This window comes from Branchiostoma lanceolatum, chromosome 4, assembly GCF_035083965.1.
Source record: "Branchiostoma lanceolatum isolate klBraLanc5 chromosome 4, klBraLanc5.hap2, whole genome shotgun sequence".
NCBI classification, from domain to species: Eukaryota; Metazoa; Chordata; class Leptocardii; order Amphioxiformes; family Branchiostomatidae; genus Branchiostoma; species Branchiostoma lanceolatum.
The window spans coordinates 11292197-11315526 of record NC_089725.1 but is presented as its reverse complement, the minus strand read 5'-3'; the positions used below and the strand labels follow the sequence as shown (position 1 = coordinate 11315526).

The window sequence follows — 23330 nt, the reverse complement described above, 5'->3', positions numbered from 1 at the left end:
TCTCCCCCTGAAATACGGCCTCCCTACGAAAGGTCTTGGAATGGCCTCTACCGAAATCCCGTGTGGTGCACAGTATGATTTGATACACATACCTTCTTTGGAGAGGTCTCATGATCATCCCAAAACAGACGTGTACAGCTACATTGTTTGCCACGTTCCGCACGTACCAGCTGTTGAATGAAGCACAGCTAAACAATACGTCTTGACTGTGTGAATGCTGACTTCGACGGGATGACGAGTTTCTGTTGCTATTAGAACCACATGTCATATGTAGTAGTGGCCCGTTCCAAAGGGGTTGTACATTATGTAAGTAGGGTATTCATGCTCTAATGCTAAACGGACAACCGTTGAACATGACACGGCTTCTTGCAGCGAAGTTTGCCCGTTCACAGGACTACAATTGGCCCGTTGGTGGGATGCAATCAGCTCATAGTTTTCCCATCAAGATCCAGACCGTCATACAAAACGACTCTGCCTCATTCCTGCCAAGCATCTAATGAACACCCCTGGAATGAATACTCGAGATGGGCCAGACAAAGGGGTGATTCTCTAGAGTAGGTCGGTTGGAAGTCATGGTGAAACAAATTGTACTAACGTTACATTGAATTAGATACCTTTCAGAAATATCTTTTGATTGCATTATATATATAACTGCTTCTTTCTTTTTCCACTTCCTTCACCCAAGGAAGTTGATTCGGTCCTACTCCTCAAGCAGATGTTGTTCATTGACCTACTGTCACACTCCCCGCGTTCTATTCGTCCGGCCCAGTCAACGCTACAGTCCGGGCCGGAGGATCTTTTCCCATGGGGCAGGTCAAGTTTCCTTGGCGGCTTTTGTTACTGGGGAGCCTGGGAGCTAATCTCCAGGCAGATCTCCACAGGGGAAAAATTGTATCGGCCAGCCAGAAAAATTTCTATGGGGGCTGACAATCTCCGAGCCCAGCCTTTTTCAGTCTGCTACCTAAACTTCGTTCCCCGCCCTCACCCTGAAACTAAACAGGGTGACACTACGGCTATGAAATAAAAAGGCATTGGCCATTGGAAGTAAACCAATGAAGAGCGGTCTTAACTTGAACAGTCCTATCTGACCGAAAATTCAACTCTACTCTACTTTACTTGTCTGGAAAAAAAGACCGGAAATACTACTCTCCAAGCAGAGGAGGGGTTCCTGCTAGTTTTTGACGTCTTTTTATGCGTTTTTGTCGGCTTTTCTACTTTGTCATTTTTTGTCTCTCTTTGAAGGGGTTTGAAGAGACAAAAAGATGAAAAAAGTAGAAAGCCCGACACAAACGCATAAAAACGCGTCGAAAACCAGCCGGAACCCCTCCTCTGCTTGGAGAATGGAGAGTACGGGAATACCCTACCCCGTCATGTAGTCGCCTTGCCTGTTTTAGTGTGACTCCCAAACAGCCGTTGACTTTGGAATTGAATGGTGTTTTTGTTCCCACCAACAGTACAAAATTATGCAGCTAGTAGAAAACTTATCGAACATGGCAATCAGCTTTCTATGTACACACACGTTAGGTGTGAATGCGGGGGGGGGGGGGCACTATTCGATCGGGAGAGGCGTACATTGTTTTGAAGTCAAAATTTGTTCATTCCATAACCATGGTAACGGGACAGAAATATTACAACGATAACGAAAACATTTTTTAAATCTTTCTTTCAATGGGAATTGAACCTGATATCGATAGTACATAGATGTATACGTATACGTAGTTATGCTGATCAAAATTACGCAATTTTCCATCAATCTTTGTAAAGCTGCATTGATTAACACCTAAACTTGGCAACATGTCTTGAGTCGATCCTCCTCATGGATCTTCAAGGCGACCACCTGTCCAATGCGACCGCTTCAGGTTTGACTGTAGTTTGGAGTATAGGCCAGCTTCTTGCAATCGAGTTTTTTTTTTTCAAAAAGGAATTGTTTTTTGTTTTTTTAGATAGCAATGAAGGTTTTCTTAAACAGCTATCGAGTTTTTAAAACAGCAATCGATTTTAAAACACCCATCGAGTTTTTAAAGCAGCAATCAAGTTCTTAAAACAACAAAATCCTAGAAATATGCGTACGGTCGGGGATTCACTCCACGGGGGCCTAATTAACACCTTCTTTACTTCACACTGTCGTAACACCTAATGAAATGGGTTAGGCATATGGCCTTTGGATCCCATAACCGGAACGGACACACACACACACACAAACTACCGGGACTATCGTCCCGCAAGGGTTAGATGTGCTTGCACCTAGATGCCAGTCCACAGGACAATGCCTGGAATGGTTTTTCCTGCATATTGAGGATTTCAAAGTAAGAAATGAAGGCTGTTCATACAGCGCTGTCGAGGGAGGGTCGATGCATTCATTCATCGTTCTTTTTGGGCACCTCTGAGCAATGCTGAGTGTGTGGGGGCATGCACCATGTACCAACCGGGAAGCCGCAGTATCACAGGGGCAAAAATCGTAATGTCAGCCTTCTCTGTTTGACATTTTTATTTTGCCCCGTGTAGATCTGCTTGGAGATTAATTCAATTCCAAAGTCAGCGGCTGTTTGGGAATCACACTTAACAGGCAAGGCGACGAGGCGACTACATGGCTGTGACATTTCCTGTCTTTTTTTTTCAGACAAATGTGCTTTACTTCCGATGGCCAATGACTTTTTAAAATCTAATAGCCTAAATGTGTCACCCTGTTTAGTTTCAGGGTGAAGGCGGGGAGTGAAGCTTAGGTAGCAGACTGAAGCTAAAAAGGTTGGAATTTTTTTTCTGGCAGGCCGACATTCACACGATTTTGCCCCCGTGGAGATCTGCCTGGAGATTAGCTCCCAGGCTTCCTCGAAACGAAATCCGCCAAGGAAACTTGACCTGCCCCATGGGAAAAGATCCTCCGGCCCGGGCAGTAGCGTTGACTGGCCCAGACGAATAGAACGCGAGGAGTGTGACAGGCGGTCAACGAACAACATCTGCTTGAGGAGTAGGACCGAAAGCGGTCATACAATTTCCTTGGGTGAAGGAAGTGGGGAAAAAAGTTTACAATCAAAAGATATTTCTGAAAGGTATCTAATTCAATGTAACGTTAGTACAATTTGTTTCACCATGACTTCCAACCGACCTACTCTAGAGAATCACCCCTTTGTTTGGCCCATCTCGAGTATTCATTCCGGGGGTGTTCATTAGATGCTTGGCGGGAATGAGGCAGAGTCGTTCTGTATGACGGTCTGGATCTTGATGGGAAAACTATGAGCTGATTGCATCCCACCAACGGGCCAATTGTAGTCCTGTGAACGGGCAAACTTCGCTGCAAGAAGCCGTGTCATGTTCAACGGTTGTCCGTTTAGCATTAGAGCATGAATACCCTACTTACATAATGTACAACCCCTTTGGAACGGGCCACTACTACATATGACATGTGGTTCTAATAGCAACAGAAACTCGTCATCCCGTCGAAGTCAGCATTCACACAGTCAAGACGTATTGTTTAGCTGTGCTTCATTCAACAGCTGGTACGTGCGGAACGTGGCAAACAATGTAGCTGTACACGTCTGTTTTGGGATGATCATGAGACCTCTCCAAAGAAGGTATGTGTATCAAATCATACTGTGCACCACACGGGATTTCGGTAGAGGCCATTCCAAGACCTTTCGTAGGGAGGCCGTATTTCAGGGGGAGAGGTGCATATATTCTCGTCTGTGGCATCCGGAAGTCTTGAAAAACAGACAAAAATTGCTAAGATGGTTGCACAATAGTTGCTTCGGGCGACTCTCAAGAAATGTCATTGTTTTCTTGTAATTAACCACGCCGTTCGGAATGTCCTGGTGCCGATAGGGGCCCAAAATGTTATTTAGCGACTAGTGCGCCTATGTTTACAAATTCGTTTTTCGGCCATTTGGGGATAGGAGATCATTACTGTTAAGGGTCTAGAAACCAAACGGTGTAGCATTTATCTGAAACTGTTGCCATGTCGCCTGTTATAGACTACAGGAGTCAGTGATAATGACGATCTTTCAATCAGACTGTTGTAGTAAGGGTATTTGCAGAAACAATAATAAGCACGAAGGTTAATTCGGTTGCCCCATTCACATTTATATGCCAAACTAGCTGTATCATGATCAGTTTCCCGAAGAGTCTTGTTCATTAAAATTCCAAGTGATCTAAGGGGGGAGAGATCAAGGGTCAACATGGTAAATCATATTTGAAATCACTGTAAACTTGCTACTACAGAATTGTCAGTCCCGACATGAAGCGTTCAAAAACTTGGTTTTCCTTAGCATCGGTTGCAGGCTTCTCCTACGGCAACCTTTCAACTTATTGGGGCCAGATTCTTTGGCTGGGAACCGTACCTGCTGGGGCCCGCGCCCGTATCTGCTTGGGGTCTCGTAAACGCCGTGGATCCGGTTACAGGATCCCAAGCAGATACGGGGCCCCAGCAGATACGGTCCCCAGCCAAAGAATCTGGCCCCAATAACTTGAAAAGTCGTCGTGGGAGAAGTCTGCAACGGAGGCTAGGATTTCCCGTCTTCAAAAAAGTCAGTTAAATGAGCAAAGGATAGGTGTCACAAGTCTTTCAGTGTAATATAACTAGCTGCTGCTGCGCAGCGCGCCTGCGGAGCTGGTGTGTTTATACGAATGACGTCGTTATATCAACAAACGTTAGGATTGCCAAGAATCATTTACTCACGGTATACATGTTATATGTAATTACCGTCTTTGTTTTCCTAATGATTAGGTCCATTATGCGACACTTTCTGGTCGCCTCCTGTTAGCAAGGGTCTTTATAAAAGCTGTACATGTGTAATGGAAGAAATGAGGTGCCATTTTTACCTTCTCCTCTCCGTAAATTCCGAAGAGAACTAACTTTCCCGTCCATTCACAAACTGGACAGACATGTTATAGGATAGTCGTGCGCATGTCACGTGACGGTAGAGTTCTCATTATCTCCGAGGTAAAGAGTTACAATATCACACTTGACAGTCAGTGGCAAGAAGGCCTAAACATAGTCAACGCCAATGTTTAATAGATTTAGAAAACTATGGGATTACGAGATGACTGTTTACCCCAAGAACAGAAAATATCAACTGTTTACTGAAAAGGAATATACAAACTGTTTACATTATCGGAAAAATATAAACAACTAATAAAACTGTTTACATTATCCAACAATGGATTGGTCGAAGCCATATAAAAACAGTGTACATTTTCAACGCAAGTCGAAAAAACCTATTGTTTCACGGGCCAAGGCAGAAATTAAGATCATGAGTTACGCCATTGGCGCGCAGGTCAGGCAGAAATAAAACAGTTATATAACAAAAACCAGTTGGGATGACTATATTTAGCGCAGAAACTATAAACTGAAATTGAAATATAAACTGTTCACCTTTTTGAGATAAACTGTTTACATTATCGAGCCGGAACGAGCGGCCTGTTCAGGAGAAAAAGTATGTGTGTGTGTTTGGGGGGGGGGGGGGGGGGGGCTAGGTTTGGAGTGCACCCAACCGTTCGCTGGAAATGATAGCGACGAAAGAGGTAGGGAACGAGGAACAAATGGGGGGAGGCCAAAGCCAACGTGGCAAGAAGGATTAGGAGGAATCCGTCCAATTTGCGATCCGAAAGGAAACGTGAATACAAAGTACAATAAAAGAAAAGTATAGAGAGTTACTTTCATCATTCTTCCTTTCAATGTGTTTGTAATGGTCTCTCACTAATCATGTGCCCTTTGTTTTTGTTCCGTTTGTCTTTCTAGATAGTCTTTACCAGACTGGATACTCCGACTGTAGGGAAAATTAATGCAAGGAGAGTTTGCAACCATAGATTGTATTAGCAGGCTCCGAGGGGGAAATTTTAACCTTCCCGTTGACTGAGTCCCCTGGCAAGGAGGGAGGATTTTTTTTACGAATTCTACGACCCGTACCTCCGTAGGAAGACCTAGCCGAAACTATCAAATTGCTAGGCTAAATATACCTAATAATTGACGCCTTACCAGCTACATGTACCTAGTGGATGTTATCTATTGTAAATGCAGCTCTCATTATTGTGTATGTAAGTGTACTAAAAAGGTCAGGCTATCACTTTTACTGATTCGACCCGTGATAGTACAAGGGCACACACAATCCTCTAAGATAGATTGTAATCTTTCTGACGTATATACTAGGCGTTACACAACACTTGACGGTCTAAGACATGTGAATTACTCAAGAAAGGCCCTAAGAAATAGGGGATGAGTTAACAATCTCTTTTGAACTTATTAGAAAAAATAGCTGTACCTGTTGGCTACTCTTATTGGCCGTTCCTAAGCAACATATATCCTACCTGCTACTTGTTTCCGATTGTCGGATGTGTTTTCGTGACTGCTGTCCTCAGCTGAAATCCTTCCATTTAATCTCTTCTTGCATATATGAGGCCGAGTGATAGACTTATATATATGTATGAATGCAATACTATAATGTAAATGTGTCCATCCAGTGGCTGTGCTACCCATGCGATTGTGTTTTGTTTGGGCTTGTGCTATCATGCTGGATGTAAAAACGACAACCCTCTGCCACACCTAATGCTTAAAAACTTGTTTAGTGTGTTTGATAAGGAATCATTTTTATTCACTCAGTCATTGGCTACAGGTTGCTGTTCGGAGAATCACACTGGATGGAAAAGACGAGAGAAGGTACAAGGCAAGGATTGTCTAGTGGTGTTCGCGCTGACAGGAGAATAAGAAGCTGCGTGCAAGAGGTAGCCATGGTAATGACGTCTTCTCATGACTATACGAAGTTTTAAAGAGGCTTGCTACAACCGGTTCAAGCCATATTCCCAAACAAGATGTTTAGAAACTATAAAGGGGTTTTCCCTCTTGATATGCTGACGGCAATCAGTGGTTTAATACATTACATGTCGCTGAACGGCAAACTTTAAACTGAGTATTTCTTCACGCCGTTATTGGTACCGGTATTTATCGTTGATCAATACACTAGTACATGTATATACTGACCGTCTCTACTGTAAATTCCATCTACTTAGCAAGGCATTGGAGAGTGAAAAACTTGTTAAGGCCTTTAAGTGCTTTATTGGAATATACAAATATATGTACTGTCTGCTTTTATTTGTAATGTTTATCAATGCATCAAACGAAAACAAATTGTGAGTAAATTGTCATGTAAAGATTTTTTATCATTGTCACTTTTGATGGTCATAGCTAATCAATTAACTATGGATTTACCGGCAGCCCTACTGCAATTATCATTCTCTGATCGAGCACAGCTGAGAAAAGCTTTTCAAAAAAACGTTGTCAAAAATTGCTATATTTGTCTATCCATGACCAAATAGGTTAAACTGAGAGGTATGAATATGTCTTTTCTGTTTTCATCTGCAAGTTTTCATCCCTTACAAAACAGGTGACTCTTATTTGAAACTGCGCTGTGAATTCTACTTTATTACTTTATTTCATTTATTTCCATGTACTCTGTTTTGAGGATTTGAATAAAATCCAATGCGTTTCCACTTTAGGCGATGCTGGATCGTGTTTTATAACCACTCTTTAGTCACTCATCATCTTGAGTCAAATGACTCAAAGTCGCCCGTTTTGAGCCAAATGATTCAAAGTCACCCGTTTTGAGTCATTTGACTCAAAGTTGCCCGTTTTGAGTCAAATGCCTCAAAGTGGCCCGTTTTGAGTCATATGACTCAAAGGCTCCCGTTATGAGTCAAATGACTCAAAGTCCACGAATTTTCACCTTCAAATTTCAGAAACCAACCCCACATGGCTGGACAATCAAATCTCTGTTTGAGTCATTTGACTCAATATCTCCCGAATATCTAGATACACATTTCTTGGATTCCTCAATAACAAGCCTAAACGGCTGCAATTCTGTAAAATGAACAACTTCATATTCTAATTTTCAAGTCGAAAAAAAGGGAATAAAATGGATTTTCTCTTATTATTTTGGATTCTGTTCCTATCAACTGAAAGTAAAGTAAAAAAATTCTTGATCGAACATAGATTATGTTAATGTGCCCATAGGCAATGCCTAGGCAATGTTGGGGGGAACTTTAAACACCTAAGGCGTCGTCACCTTGAATGATAAAATTTTACGGTCTTCAGTTTTCAAGTACATATCAAGTGCCCTATCAACTGAAAGTAAAGTAAAAATTCTTGATCGAACATAGATTATGTTAATGTGCCCATAGGCAATGCCTAGGCTTAATGTTGGGGGGGAACTTTGAACACCTAAGGCGTCGTCACCTTGAATGATAAAATTTTGCGGTCTTCAGTTTTCAAGTACATATCAAGTGCCCTATCAACTGAAAGTAAAGTAAAAAAAATTCTTGGTCGAAGATAGATTTTGTTAATGTGCCCATAGGCTATTGCCTGGGCAATGCCTAGGCAATGTTTGGGGGAACTTTGAACACCTAAGGCGTCGTCACCTTGAATGATAAAATTTTGCGGTCTTCAGTTTTCAAGTACATATCAAGTGCCCTATCAACTGAAAGTAAAGTAAAAAAATTCTTGGTCGAACATAGATTATGTTAATGTGCTCATAGGCAATGCCTAGGCTTAATGTTAGGGGGGGGGGAACTTTGAACACCTAAGGCGTCGTCACCTTGAATGATAAAATTTTGCGGTCTTCAGTTTTCAAATACATATCAAGTGCCCTATCAACTGAAGGTAAAGTTAAAAAATTCTTGATCGAACATAGATTATGTTAATGTGCCCATAGGCAATGCCTAGGCTTAATGTTGGGGGGGAACTTTGAACACCTAAGGCGTCGTCACCTTGAATGATAAAATTTTGCGGTCTTCAGTTTTCAAGTACATATCAAGTGCCCTATCAACTGAAAGTAAAGTAAAAAAATTCTTGGTCGAAGATATATTTTGTTAATGTGCCCATAGGCTATTGCCTAGGCAATGCCTAGGCAATGTTGGGGGGAACTTTGAACACCTAAGGCGTCGTCACCTTGAATGATAAAATTTTGCGGTCTTCAGTTTTCAAATACATATCAAGTGCCCTATCAACTGAAAGTAAAGTAAAAAAATTCTTGGTCGAACATACATTATGTTAATGTGCCCATAGGCAATGCCTAGGCTTAATGTTGGGGGGAACTTTGAACACCTAAGGCGTCGTCACCTTGAATGATAAAATTTTGCGGTCTTCAGTTTTCAAGTACATATCAAGTGCCCTATCAACTGAAAGTAAAGTAAAAAAATTCTTGGTCGAAGATAGATTTTGTTTATGTGCCCATAGGCTATTGCCTAGGCAATGCCTAGGCTTAATGTTGGGGGGGAACTTTAAACACCTAAGGCGTCGTCACCTTGAATGATAAAATTTTGCGGTCTTCAGTTTTCAAGTACATATCAAGTGCCCTATCAACTGAAAGTAAAGTAAAAAAATTCTTGGTCGAACATAGATTATGTTAATGTGCCCATAGGCAATGCCTAGGCTTAATGTTAGGGGGGGGAACTTTGAACACCTAAGGCGTCGTCACCTTGAATGATAAAATTTTGCGGTCTTCAGTTTTCAAATACATATTAAGAGCCCTATCAACTGAAAGTAAAGTAAAAAAATTCTTGATCGAACATAGATTATGTTAATGTGCCCATAGGCAATGCCTAGGCTTAATGTTGGGGGGAACTTTAAACACCTAAGGCGTCGTCACCTTGAATGATAAAATTTTGCGGTCTTCAGTTTTCAAGTACATATCAAGTGCCCTATCAACTGAAAGTAAAGTAAAAAAATTCTTGGTCGAAGATAGATTTTGTTAATGTGCCCATAGGCTATTGCCTAGGCAATGCCTAGGCAATGTTGGGGGGAACTTTGAACACCTAAGGCGTCGTCACCTTGAATGATAAAATTTTGCGGTCTTCAGTTTTCAAGTACATATCAAGTTCCCTATCAACTGAAAGTAAAGTAAAAAAATTCTTGGTCGAAGATAGATTTTGTTTATGTGCCCATAGGCTATTGCCTAGGCAATGCCTAGGCTTAATGTTGGGGGGGAACTTTGAACACCTAAGGCGTCGTCACCTTGAATGATAAAATTTTGCGGTCTTCAGTTTTCAAGTACATATCAAGTGCCCTATCAACTGAAAGTAAAGTAAAAAAATTCTTGGTCGAACATAGATTATGTTAATGTGCCCATAGGCAATGCCTAGGCTTAATGTTGGGGGGGGAACTTTGAACACCTAAGGCGTCGTCACCTTGAATGATAAAATTTTGCGGTCTTCAGTTTTCAAATACATATCAAGTGCCCTATCAACTGAAAGTAAAGTAAAAAAATTCTTGATCGAACATAGAATATGTTAATGTGCCCATAGGCAATGCCTAGGCTTAATGTTGGGGGGGAACTTTGAACACCTAAGGCGTCGTCACCTTGAATGATAAAATTTTGCGGTCTTCAGTTTTCAAGTACATATCAAGTGCCCTATCAACTGAAAGTAAAGTAAAAAAATTCTTGGTCGAAGATAGATTTTGTTAATGTGCCCATAGGCTATTGCCTAGGCAATGCCTAGGCAATGTTGGGGGGAACTTTGAACACCTAAGGCGTCGTCACCTTGAATGATAAAATTTTGCGGTCTTCAGTTTTCAAGTACATATCAAGTGCCCTATCAACTGAAAGTAAAGTAAAAAAATTCTTGGTCGAACATAGATTATGTTAATGTGCCCATAGGCAATGCCTAGGCTTAATGTTGGGGGGAACTTTGAACACCTAAGGCGTCGTCACCTTGAATGATAAAATTTTGCGGTCTTCAGTTTTCAAGTACATATCAAGTGCCCTATCAACTGAAAGTAAAGTAAAAAAATTCTTGGTCGAAGATAGATTTTGTTAATGTGCCCATAGGCTATTGCCTAGGCAATGCCTAGGCAATGTTGGGGGGAACTTTGAACGCCTAAGGCGTCGTCACCTTGAATGATAAAATTTTGCGGTCTTCAGTTTTCAAGTACATATCAAGTGCCCTATCAACTGAAAGTAAAGTAAAAAAATTCTTGGTCGAACATAGATTATGTTAATGTGCCCATAGGCAATGCCTAGGCTTAATGTTGGGGGGAACTTTGAACACCTAAGGCGTCGTCACCTTGAATGATAAAATTTTGCGGTCTTCAGTTTTCAAGTACATATCAAGTGCCCTATCAACTGAAAGTAAAGTAAAAAAATTCTTGGTCGAAGATAGATTTAGTTAATGTGCCCATAGGCTATTGCCTAGGCAATGCCTAGGCAATGTTGGGGGGAACTTTGAACACCTAAGGCGTCGTCACCTTGAATGATAAAATTTTGCGGTTTTCAGTTTTCAAGTACATATCAAGTGCCCTATCAACTGAAAGTAAAGTAAAAAAATTCTTGGTCGAACATAGATTATGTTAATGTGCCCATAGGCAATGCCTAGGCTTAATGTTGGGGGGAACTTTGAACACCTAAGGCGTCGTCACCTTGAATGATAAAATTTTGCGGTCTTCAGTTTTCAAGTACATATCAAGTGCCCTATCAACTGAAAGTAAAGTAAAAAAATTCTTGGTCGAAGATAGATTTTGTTTATGTGCCCATAGGCTATTTCCTAGGCAATGCCTAGGCTTAATGTTGGGGGGAACTTTGAACGCCTAAGGCGTCGTCACCTTGAATGATAAAATTTTGCGGTCTTCAGTTTTCAAGTACATATCAAGTGCCCTATCAACTGAAAGTAAAGTAAAAAAATTATTGGTCGAACATAGATTATGTAAATGTGCCCATAGGCAATGCCTAGGCTTAATGTTAGGGGGGGGGGAACTTTGAACACCTAAGGCGTCTTCACCTTGAATGATAAAATTTTGCGGTCTTCAGTTTTCCAATACATATCAAGTGCCCTATCAACTGAAAGTAAAGTAAAAAAATTCTTGATCGAACATAGATTATGTTAATGTGCCCATAGGCAATGCCTAGGCTTAATGTTGGGGGGGAATTTTGAACACCTAAGGCGTTGTCACCTTGAATGATAAAATTTTGCGGTCTTCAGTTTTCAAGTACATATCAAGTGCCCTATCAACTGAAAGTAAAGTAAAAAAATTCTTGGTCGAAGATAGATTTTGTTAATGTGCCCATAGGCTATTGCCTAGGCAATGCCTAGGCAATGTTGGGGGGAACTTTGAACACCTAAGGCGTCGTCACCTTGAATGATAAAATTTTGCGGTCTTCAGTTTTCAAGTACATATCAAGTGCCCTATCAACTGAAAGTAAAGTAAAAAAATTCTTGGTCGAACATAGATTATGTTAATGTGCCCATAGGCTATTGCCTAGGCAATGCCTAGGCAATGTTGGGGGGAACTTTGAACACCTAAGGCGTCGTCACCTTGAATGATAAAATTTTGCGGTCTTCAGTTTTCAAGTACATATCAAGTGCCCTATCAACAGAAAGTAAAGTAAAAAAATTCTTGGTCGAACATAGATTATGTTAATGTGCCCATAGGCAATGCCTAGGCTTAATGTTGGGGGGGAACTTTGAACACCTAAGGCGTCGTCACCTTGAATGATAAAATTTTGCGGTCTTCAGTTTTCAAGTACATATCAAGTGCCCTATCAACTGAAAGTAAAGTAAAAAAATTCTTGGTCGAAGATATATTTAGTTAATGTGCCCATAGGCTATTGCCTAGGCAATGCCTAGGCAATGTTGGGGGGAACTTTGAACACCTAAGGCGTCGTCACCTTGAATGATAAAATTTTGCGGTCTTCAGTTTTCAAGTACATATAAAGTGCCCTATCAACTGAAAGTAAAGTAAAAAAATTCTTGGTCGAACATAGATTATGTTAATGTGCCCATAGGCAATGCCTAGGCTTAATGTTGGGGGGAACTTTGAACACCTAAGGCGTCGTCACCTTGAATGATAAAATTTTGCGGTCTTCAGTTTTCAAGTACATATCAAGTGCCCTATCAACTGAAAGTAAAGTAAAAAAATTCTTGGTCGAAGATAGATTTTGTTTATGTGCCCATAGGCTATTGCCTAGGCAATGCCTAGGCTTAATGTTGGGGGGGAACTTTGAACGCCTAAGGCGTCGTCACCTTGAATGATAAAATTTTGCGGTCTTCAGTTTTCAAGTACATATCAAGTGCCCTATCAACTGAAAGTAAAGTAAAAAAATTCTTGGTCGAACATAGATTATGTTAATGTGCCCATAGGCACTGCCTAGGCTTAATGTTAGGGGGGGGGAACTTTGAACACCTAAGGCGTCGTCACCTTGAATGATAAAATTTTGCGGTCTTCAGTTTTCAAATACATATCAAGAGCCCTATCAACTGAAAATAAAGTAAAAAAATTCTTGATCGAACATAGATTATGTTAATGTGCCCATAGGCAATGCCTAGGCTTAATGTTGGGGGGGGGGGAACTTTAAACACCTAAGGCGTCGTCACCTTGAATGATAAAATTTTGCGGTCTTCAGTTTTCAAGTACATATCAAGTGCCCTATCAACTGAAAGTAAAGTAAAAAAATTCTTGATCGAACATAGATTATGTTAATGTGCCCATAGGCAATGCCTAGGCTTAATGTTGGGGGGAACTTTGAACACCTAAGGCGTCGTCACCTTGAATGATAAAATTTTGCGGTCTTCAGTTTTCAAGTACATATCAAGTGCCGTATCAACAGAAAGTAAAGTAAAAAAATTCTTGGTCGAACATAGATTATGTTAATGTGCCCATAGGCAATGCCTAGGCTTAATGTTAGGGGGGGGGGAACTTTGAACACCTAAGGCGTCTTCACCTTGAATGATAAAATTTTGCGGTCTTCAGTTTTCAAATACATATCAAGTGCCCTATCAACTGAAAGTAAAGTAAAAAAATTCTTGATCGAACATAGATTATGTTAATGTGCCCATAGGCAATGCCTAGGCTTAATGTTGGAGGGGAACTTTGAACACCTAAGGCGTTGTCACCTTGAATGATAAAATTTTGCGGTCTTCAGTTTTCAAGTACATATCAAGTGCCCTATCAACTGAAAGTAAAGTAAAAAAGTTCTTGGTCGAAGATAGATTTTGTTAATGTGCCCATAGGCTATTGCCTAGGCAATGCCTAGGCAATGTTGGGGGGAACTTTGAACACCTAAGGCGTCGTCACCTTGAATGATAAAATTTTGCGGTCTTCAGTTTTCAAGTACATATCAAGTGCCCTATCAACTGAAAGTAAAGTAAAAAAATTCTTGGTCGAACATAGATTATGTTAATGTGCCCATAGGCAATGCCTAGGCTTAATGTTGGGGGGAACTTTGAACACCTAAGGCGTCGTCACCTTGAATGATAAAATTTTGCGGTCTTCAGTTTTCAAGTACATATCAAGTGCCCTATCAACTGAAAGTAAAGTAAAAAAATTCTTGGTCGAAGATAGATTTTGTTAATGTGCCCATAGGCTATTGCCTAGGCAATGCCTAGGCAATGTTGGGGGGAACTTTGAACACCTAAGGCGTCGTCACCTTGAATGATAAAATTTTGCGGTCTTCAGTTTTCAAGTACATATCAAGTGCCCTATCAACTGAAAGTAAAGTAAAAAAATTCTTGGTCGAAGATAGATTTTGTTAATGTGCCCATAGGCTATTGCCTAGGCAATGCCTAGGCAATGTTGGGGGGAACTTTGAACACCTAAGGCGTCGTCACCTTGAATGATAAAATTTTGCGGTCTTCAGTTTTCAAGTACATATCAAGTGCCCTATCAACTGAAAGTAAAGTAAAAAAATTCTTGGTCGAACATAGATTATGTTAATGTGCCCATAGGCAATGCCTAGGCTTAATGTTGGGGGGGAACTTTGAACACCTAAGGCGTCGTCACCTTGAATGATAAAATTTTGCGGTCTTCAGTTTTCAAGTACATATCAAGTGCCCTATCAACTGAAAGTAAAGTAAAAAAATTCTTGGTCGAAGATAGATTTAGTTAATGTGCCCATAGGCTATTGCCTAGGCAATGCCTAGGCAATGTTGGGGGGAACTTTGAACACCTAAGGCGTCGTCACCTTGAATGATAAAATTTTGCGGTCTTCAGTTTTCAAGTACATATCAAGTGCCCTATCAACTGAAAGTAAAGTAAAAAAATTCTTGGTCGAACATAGATTATGTTAATGTGCCCATAGGCAATGCCTAGGCTTAATGTTGGGGGGAACTTTGAACACCTAAGGCGTCGTCACCTTGAATGATAAAATTTTGCGGTCTTCAGTTTTCAAGTACATATCAAGTGCCCTATCAACTGAAAGTAAAGTAAAAAAATTCTTGGTCGAAGATAGATTTTGTTTATGTGCCCATAGGCTATTTCCTAGGCAATGCCTAGGCTTAATGTTGGGGGGAACTTTGAACGCCTAAGGCGTCGTCACCTTGAATGATAAAATTTTGCGGTCTTCAGTTTTCAAGTACATATCAAGTGCCCTATCAACTGAAAGTAAAGTAAAAAAATTATTGGTCGAACTTAGATTATGTTAATGTGCCCATAGGCAATGCCTAGGCTTAATGTTAGGGGGGGGGAACTTTGAACACCTAAGGCGTCTTCACCTTGAATGATAAAATTTTGCGGTCTTCAGTTTTCCAATACATATCAAGTGCCCTATCAACTGAAAGTAAAGTAAAAAAATTCTTGATCGAACATAGATTATGTTAATGCGCCCATAGGCAATGCCTAGGCTTAATGTTGGGGGGGAACTTTGAACACCTAAGGCGTTGTCACCTTGAATGATAAAATTTTGCGGTCTTCAGTTTTCAAGTACATATCAAGTGCCCTATCAACTGAAAGTAAAGTAAAAAAATTCTTGGTCGAAGATAGATTTTGTTAATGTGCCCATAGGCTATTGCCTAGGCAATGCCTAGGCAATGTTGGGGGGAACTTTGAACACCTAAGGCGTCGTCACCTTGAATGATAAAATTTTGCGGTCTTCAGTTTTCAAGTACATATCAAGTGCCCTATCAACTGAAAGTAAAGTAAAAAAATTCTTGGTCGAAGATAGATTTTGTTAATGTGCCCATAGGCTATTGCCTAGGCAATGCCTAGGCAATGTTGGGGGGAACTTTGAACACCTAAGGCGTCGTCACCTTGAATGATAAAATTTTGCGGTCTTCAGTTTTCAAGTACATATCAAGTGCCCTATCAACAGAAAGTAAAGTAAAAAAATTCTTGGTCGAACATATATTATGTTAATGTGCCCATAGGCAATGCCTAGGCTTAATGTTGGGGGGGAACTTTGAACACCTAAGGCGTCGTCACCTTGAATGATAAAATTTTGCGGTCTTCAGTTTTCAAGTACATATCAAGTGCCCTATCAACTGAAAGTAAAGTAAAAAAATTCTTGGTCGAAGATAGATTTAGTTAATGTGCCCATAGGCTATTGCCTAGGCAATGCCTAGGCAATGTTGGGGGGAACTTTGAACACCTAAGGCGTCGTCACCTTGAATGATAAAATTTTGCGGTCTTCAGTTTTCAAGTACATATAAAGTGCCCTATCAACTGAAAGTAAAGTAAAAAAATTCTTGGTCGAACATAGATTATGTTAATGTGCCCATAGGCAATGCCTAGGCTTAATGTTGGGGGGAACTTTGAACACCTAAGGCGTCGTCACCTTGAATGATAAAATTTTGCGGTCTTCAGTTTTCAAGTACATATCAAGTGCCCTATCAACTGAAAGTAAAGTAAAAAAATTCTTGGTCGAAGATAGATTTTGTTTATGTGCCCATAGGCTATTGCCTAGGCAATGCCTAGGCTTAATGTTGGGGGGGAACTTTGAACGCCTAAGGCGTCGTCACCTTGAATGATAAAATTTTGCGGTCTTCAGTTTTCAAGTACATATCAAGTGCCCTATCAACTGAAAGTAAAGTAAAAAAATTCTTGGTCGAAGATAGATTTTGTTAATGTGCCCATAGGCTATTGCCTAGGCAATGCCTAGGCAATGTTGGGGGGAACTTTGAACACCTAAGGCGTCGTCACCTTGAATGATAAAATTTTGCGGTCTTCAGTTTTCAAGTACATATCAAGTGCCCTATCAACAGAAAGTAAAGTAAAAAAATTCTTGGTCGAACATATATTATGTTAATGTGCCCATAGGCAATGCCTAGGCTTAATGTTGGGGGGGAACTTTGAACACCTAAGGCGTCGTCACCTTGAATGATAAAATTTTGCGGTCTTCAGTTTTCAAGTACATATCAAGTGCCCTATCAACTGAAAGTAAAGTAAAAAAATTCTTGGTCGAAGATAGATTTAGTTAATGTGCCCATAGGCTATTGCCTAGGCAATGCCTAGGCAATGTTGGGGGGAACTTTGAACACCTAAGGCGTCGTCACCTTGAATGATAAAATTTTGCGGTCTTCAGTTTTCAAGTACATATAAAGTGCCCTATCAACTGAAAGTAAAGTAAAAAAATTCTTGGTCGAACATAGATTATGTTAATGTGCCCATAGGCAATGCCTAGGCTTAATGTTGGGGGGAACTTTGAACACCTAAGGCGTCGTCACCTTGAATGATAAAATTTTGCGGTCTTCAGTTTTCAAGTACATATCAAGTGCCCTATCAACTGAAAGTAAAGTAAAAAAATTCTTGGTCGAAGATAGATTTTGTTTATGTGCCCATAGGCTATTGCCTAGGCAATGCCTAGGCTTAATGTTGGGGGGGAACTTTGAACGCCTAAGGCGTCGTCACCTTGAATGATAAAATTTTGCGGTCTTCAGTTTTCAAGTACATATCAAGTGCCCTATCAACTGAAAGTAAAGTAAAAAAATTCTTGGTCGAACATAGATTATGTTAATGTGCCCATAGGCACTGCCTAGGCTTAATGTTAGGGGGGGGGGGGAACTTTGAACACCTAAGGCGTCGTCACCTTGAATGATAAAATTTTGCGGTCTTCAGTTTTCAAGTACATATCAAGTGCCCTATCAACTGAAAGTAAAGTAAAAAAATTCTTGGTCGAAGATAGATTTTGTTAATGTGCCCATAGGCTATTGCCTAGGCAATGCCTAGGCAATGTTGGGGGGAACTTTGAACACCTAAGGCGTCGTCACCTTGAATGATAAAATTTTGCGGTCTTCAGTTTTCAAATACATATCAAGTGCCCTATCAACTGAAAGTAAAGTAAAAAAATTCTTGGTCGAAGATAGATTTTGTTTATGTGCCCATAGGCAATGCCTAGGCTTAATGTTAGGGGGGGGGGTGAACTTTGAACACCTAAGGCGTCGTCACCTTGAATGATAAAATTTTGCGGTCTTCAGTTTTCAAGTACATATCAAGTGCCCTATCAACTGAAAGTAAAGTAAAAAAATTCTTGGTCGAAGATAGATTTTGTTTATGTGCCCATAGGCTATTGCCTAGGCAATGCCTAGGCTTAATGTTGGGGGGGAACTTTGAACACCTAAGGCGTCGTCACCTTGAATGATAAAATTTTGCGGTCTTCAGTTTTCAAGTACATATCAAGTGCCCTATCAACTGAAAGTAAAGTAAAAAAATTCTTGGTCGAACATAGATTATGTTAATGTGCCCATAGGCAATGCCTAGGCTTAATGTTGGGGGGAACTTTGAACACCTAAGGCGTCGTCACCTTGAATGATAAAATTTTGCGGTCTTCAGTTTTCAAGTACATATCAAGTGCCCTATCAACTGAAAGTAAAGTAAAAAAATTCTTGGTCGAAGATAGATTTTGTTTATGTGCCCATAGGCTATTGCCTAGGCAATGCCTAGGCTTAATGTTGGGGGGGAACTTTGAACACCTAAGGCGTCGTCACCTTGAATGATAAAATTTTGCGGTCTTCAGTTTTCAAGTACATATCAAGTGCCCTATCAACTGAAAGTAAAGTAAAAAAATTCTTGGTCGAACATAGATTATGTTAATGTGCCCATAGGCAATGCCTAGGCTTAATGTTAGGGGGGGAACTTTGAACACCTAAGGCGTCGTCACCTTGAATGATAAAATTTTGCGGTCTTCAGTTTTCAAGTACATATCAAGTGCCGTATCAACAGAAAGTAAAGTAAAAAAATTCTTGGTCGAACATAGATTATGTTAATGTGCCCATAGGCAATGCCTAGGCTTAATGTTAGGGGGGGGGACCTTTGAACACCTAAGGCGTCTTCACCTTGAATGATAAAATTTTGCGGTCTTCAGTTTTCAAATACATATCAAGTGCCCTATCAACTGAAAATAAAGTAAAAAAATTCTTGATCGAACATAGATTATGTTAATGTGCCCATAGGCAATGCCTAGGCTTAATGTTGGGGGGGAACTTTGAACACCTAAGGCGTTGTCACCTTGAATGATAAAATTTTGCGGTCTTCAGTTTTCAAGTACATATCAAGTGCCCTATCAACTGAAAGTAAAGTAAAAAAATTCTTGGTCGAAGATAGATTTTGTTAATGTGCCCATAGGCTATTGCCTAGGCAATGCCTAGGCAATGTTGGGGGGAACTTTGAACACCTAAGGCGTCGTCACCTTGAATGATAAAATTTTGCGGTCTTCAGTTTTCAAGTACATATCAAGTGCCCTATCAACTGAAAGTAAAGTAAAAAAATTCTTGGTCGAAGATAGATTTTGTTAATGTGCCCATAGGCTATTGCCTAGGCAATGCCTAGGCAATGTTGGGGGGAACTTTGAACACCTAAGGCGTCGTCACCTTGAATGATAAAATTTTGCGGTCTTCAGTTTTCAAGTACATATCAAGTGCCCTATCAACAGAAAGTAAAGTAAAAAAATTCTTGGTCGAACATAGATTATGTTAATGTGCCCATAGGCAATGCCTAGGCTTAATGTTGGGGGGAACTTTGAACACCTAAGGCGTCGTCACCTTGAATGATAAAATTTTGCGGTCTTCAGTTTTCAAGTACATATCAAGTGCCCTATCAACTGAAAGTAAAGTAAAAAAATTCTTGGTCGAAGATAGATTTAGTTAATGTGCCCATAGGCTATTGCCTAGGCAATGCCTAGGCAATGTTGGGGGGAACTTTGAACACCTAAGGCGTCGTCACCTTGAATGATAAAATTTTGCGGTCTTCAGTTTTCAAGTACATATAAAGTGCCCTATCAACTGAAAGTAAAGTAAAAAAATTCTTGGTCGAACATAGATTATGTTAATGTGCCCATAGGCAATGCCTAGGCTTAATGTTGGGGGGGGGGGAACTTTGAACACCTAAGGCGTCGTCACCTTCAATGATAAAATTTTGCGGTCTTCAGTTTTCAAGTACATATCAAGTGCCCTATCAACTGAAAGTAAAGTAAAAAAATTCTTGGTCGAAGATAGATTTTGTTTATGTGCCCATAGGCTATTGCCTAGGCAATGCCTAGGCTTAATGTTGGGGGGAACTTTGAACACCTAAGGCGTCGTCACCTTGAATGATAAAATTTTGCGGTCTTCAGTTTTCAAGTACATATCAAGTGCCCTATCAACTGAAAGTAAAGTAAAAAAATTCTTGGTCGAACATAGATTATGTTAATGTGCCCATAGGCAATGCCTAGGCTTAATGTTGGGGGGAACTTTGAACACCTAAGGCGTCGTCACCTTGAATGATAAAATTTTGCGGTCTTCAGTTTTCAAGTACATATCAAGTGCCCTATCAACTGAAAGTAAAGTAAAAAAATTCTTGGTCGAAGATAGATTTTGTTTATGTGCCCATAGGCTATTGCCTAGGCAATGCCTAGGCTTAATGTTGGGGGGGAACTTTGAACACCTAAGGCGTCGTCACCTTGAATGATAAAATTTTGCGGTCTTCAGTTTTCAAGTACATATCAAGTGCCCTATCAACTGAAAGTAAAGTAAAAAAATTCTTGGTCGAACATAGATTATGTTAATGTGCCCATAGGCAATGCCTAGGCTCAATGTTGGGGGGGAACTTTGAACACCTAAGGCGTCGTCACCTTGAATGATAAAATTTTGCGGTCTTCAGTTTTCAAGTACATATCAAGTGCCCTATCAACTGAAAGTAAAGTAAAAAAATTCTTGGTCGAAGATAGATTTTGTTAATGTGCCCATAGGCAATGCCTAGGCTTAATGTTGGGGGGGAACTTTGAACACCTAAGGCGTCGTCACCTTGAATGATAAAATTTTGCGGTCTTCAGTTTTCAAGTACATATCAAGTGCCCTATCAACTGAAAGTAAAGTAAAAAAATTCTTGGTCGAACATAGATTATGTTAATGTGCCCATAGGCTATTGCCTAGGCAATGCCTAGGCTTAATGTTGGGGGGGAACTTTGAACACCTAAGGCGTCGTCACCTTGAATGATAAAATTTTGCGGTCTTCAGTTTTCAAGTACATATCAAGTGCCCTATCAACTGAAAGTAAAGTAAAAAAATTCTTGGTCGAACATAGATTATGTTAATGTGCCCATAGGCAATGCCTAGGCTTAATGTTAGGGGGGGGAACTTTGAACACCTAAGGCGTCGTCACCTTGAATGATAAAATTTTGCGATCTTCAGTTTTCAAATACATATCAAGAGCCCTATCAACTGAAAGTAAAGTAAAAAAATTCTTGATCGAACATAGATTATGTTAATGTGCCCATAGGCAATGCCTAGGCTTAATGTTGGGGGGGGGAACTTTAAACACCTAAGGCGTCGTCACCTTGAATGATAAAATTTTGCGGTCTTCAGTTTTCAAGTACATATCAAGTGCCCTATCAACTGAAAGTAAAGTAAAAAAATTCTTGATCGAACATAGATTATGTTAATGTGCCCATAGGCAATGCCTAGGCTTAATGTTGGGGGGGAACTTTGAACACCTAAGGCGTCGTCACCTTGAATGATAAAATTTTGCGGTCTTCAGTTTTCAAGTACATATCAAGTGCCCTATCAACTGAAAGTAAAGTAAAAAAATTCTTGTTCGAAGATAGATTTTGTTAATGTGCCCATAGGCTATTGCCTAGGCAATGCCTAGGCAATGTTGGGGGAACTTTGAACACCTAAGGCGTCGTCACCTTGAATGATAAAATTTTGCGGTCTTCAGTTTTCAAGTACATATCAAGTGCCCTATCAACTGAAAGTAAAGTAAAAAAATTCTTGGTCGAACATAGATTATGTTAATGTGCCCATAGGTAATGCCTAGGCTTAATGTTGGGGGGAACTTTGAACACCTAAGGCGTCGTCACCTTGAATGATAAAATTTTGCGGTCTTCAGTTTTCAAGTACATATCAAGTGCCCTATCAACTGAAAGTAAAGTAAAAAAATTCTTGGTCGAAGATAGATTTTGTTTATGTGCCCATAGGCTATTGCCTATGCAATGCCTAGGCTTAATGTTGGGGGGGAACTTTGAACACCTAAGGCGTCGTCACCTTGAATGATAAAATTTTGCGGTCTTCAGTTTTCAAGTACATATCAAGTGCCCTATCAACTGAAAGTAAAGTAAAAAAATTCTTGGTCGAAGATAGATTTTGTTTATGTGCCCATAGGCTATTGCCTAGGCAATGCCTAGGCTTAATGTTGGGGGGGAACTTTGAACACCTAAGGCGTCGTCACCTTGAATGATAAAATTTTGCGGTCTTCAGTTTTCAAGTACATATCAAGTGCCCTATCAACTGAAAGTAAAGTAAAAAAATTCTTGGTCGAACATAGATTATGTTAATGTGCCCATAGGCAATGCCTAGGCTTAATGTTGGGGGGAACTTTGAACACCTAAGGCGTCGTCACCTTGAATGATAAAATTTTGCGGTCTTCAGTTTTCAAGTACATATCAAGTGCCCTATCAACTGAAAGTAAAGTAAAAAAATTCTTGGTCGAAGATAGATTTTGTTTATGTGCCCAAAGGCTATTGCCTAGGCAATGCCTAGGCTTAATGTTGGGGGGGAACTTTGAACACCTAAGGCGTCGTCACCTTAAATGATAAAATTTTGCGGTCTTCAGTTTTCAAGTACATATCAAGTGCCCTATCAACAGAAAGTAAAGTAAAAAAATTCTTGGTCGAACATAGATTATGTTAATGTGCCCATAGGCAATGCCTAGGCTTAATGTTGGGGGGAACTTTGAACACCTAAGGCGTCGTCACCTTGAATGATAAAATTTTGCGGTCTTCAGTTTTCAAGTACATATCAAGTGCCCTATCAACTGAAAGTAAAGTAAAAAAATTCTTGGTCGATGATAGATTTAGTTAATGTGCCCATAGGCTATTGCCTCGGCAATGCCTAGGCAATGTTGGGGGGAACTTTGAACACCTAAGGCGTCGTCACCTTGAATGATAAAATTTTGCGGTCTTCAGTTTTCAAGTACATATCAAGTGCCCTATCAACTGAAAGTAAAGTAAAAAAATTCTTGGTCGAACATAGATTATGTTAATGTGCCCATAGGCAATGCCTAGGCTTAATGTTGGGGGGAACTTTGAACACCTAAGGCGTCGTCACCTTGAATGATAAAATTTTGCGGTCTTCAGTTTTCAAGTACATATCAAGTGCCCTATCAACTGAAA

General features: G+C 40.3%; 1 long non-coding RNA gene across 1 annotated transcript; it reads left to right on the top strand.

The window, feature by feature from the left end:
- The first annotated feature begins 1942 nt into the window (after positions 1-1942).
- Positions 1943-7484, top strand: LOC136432564 (uncharacterized). Its single transcript, XR_010755540.1, has 2 exons — positions 1943-3572; positions 6593-7484. It is a non-coding gene; the product is annotated as an uncharacterized lncRNA (long non-coding RNA).
- The last annotated feature ends 15846 nt before the right edge of the window (positions 7485-23330 follow it).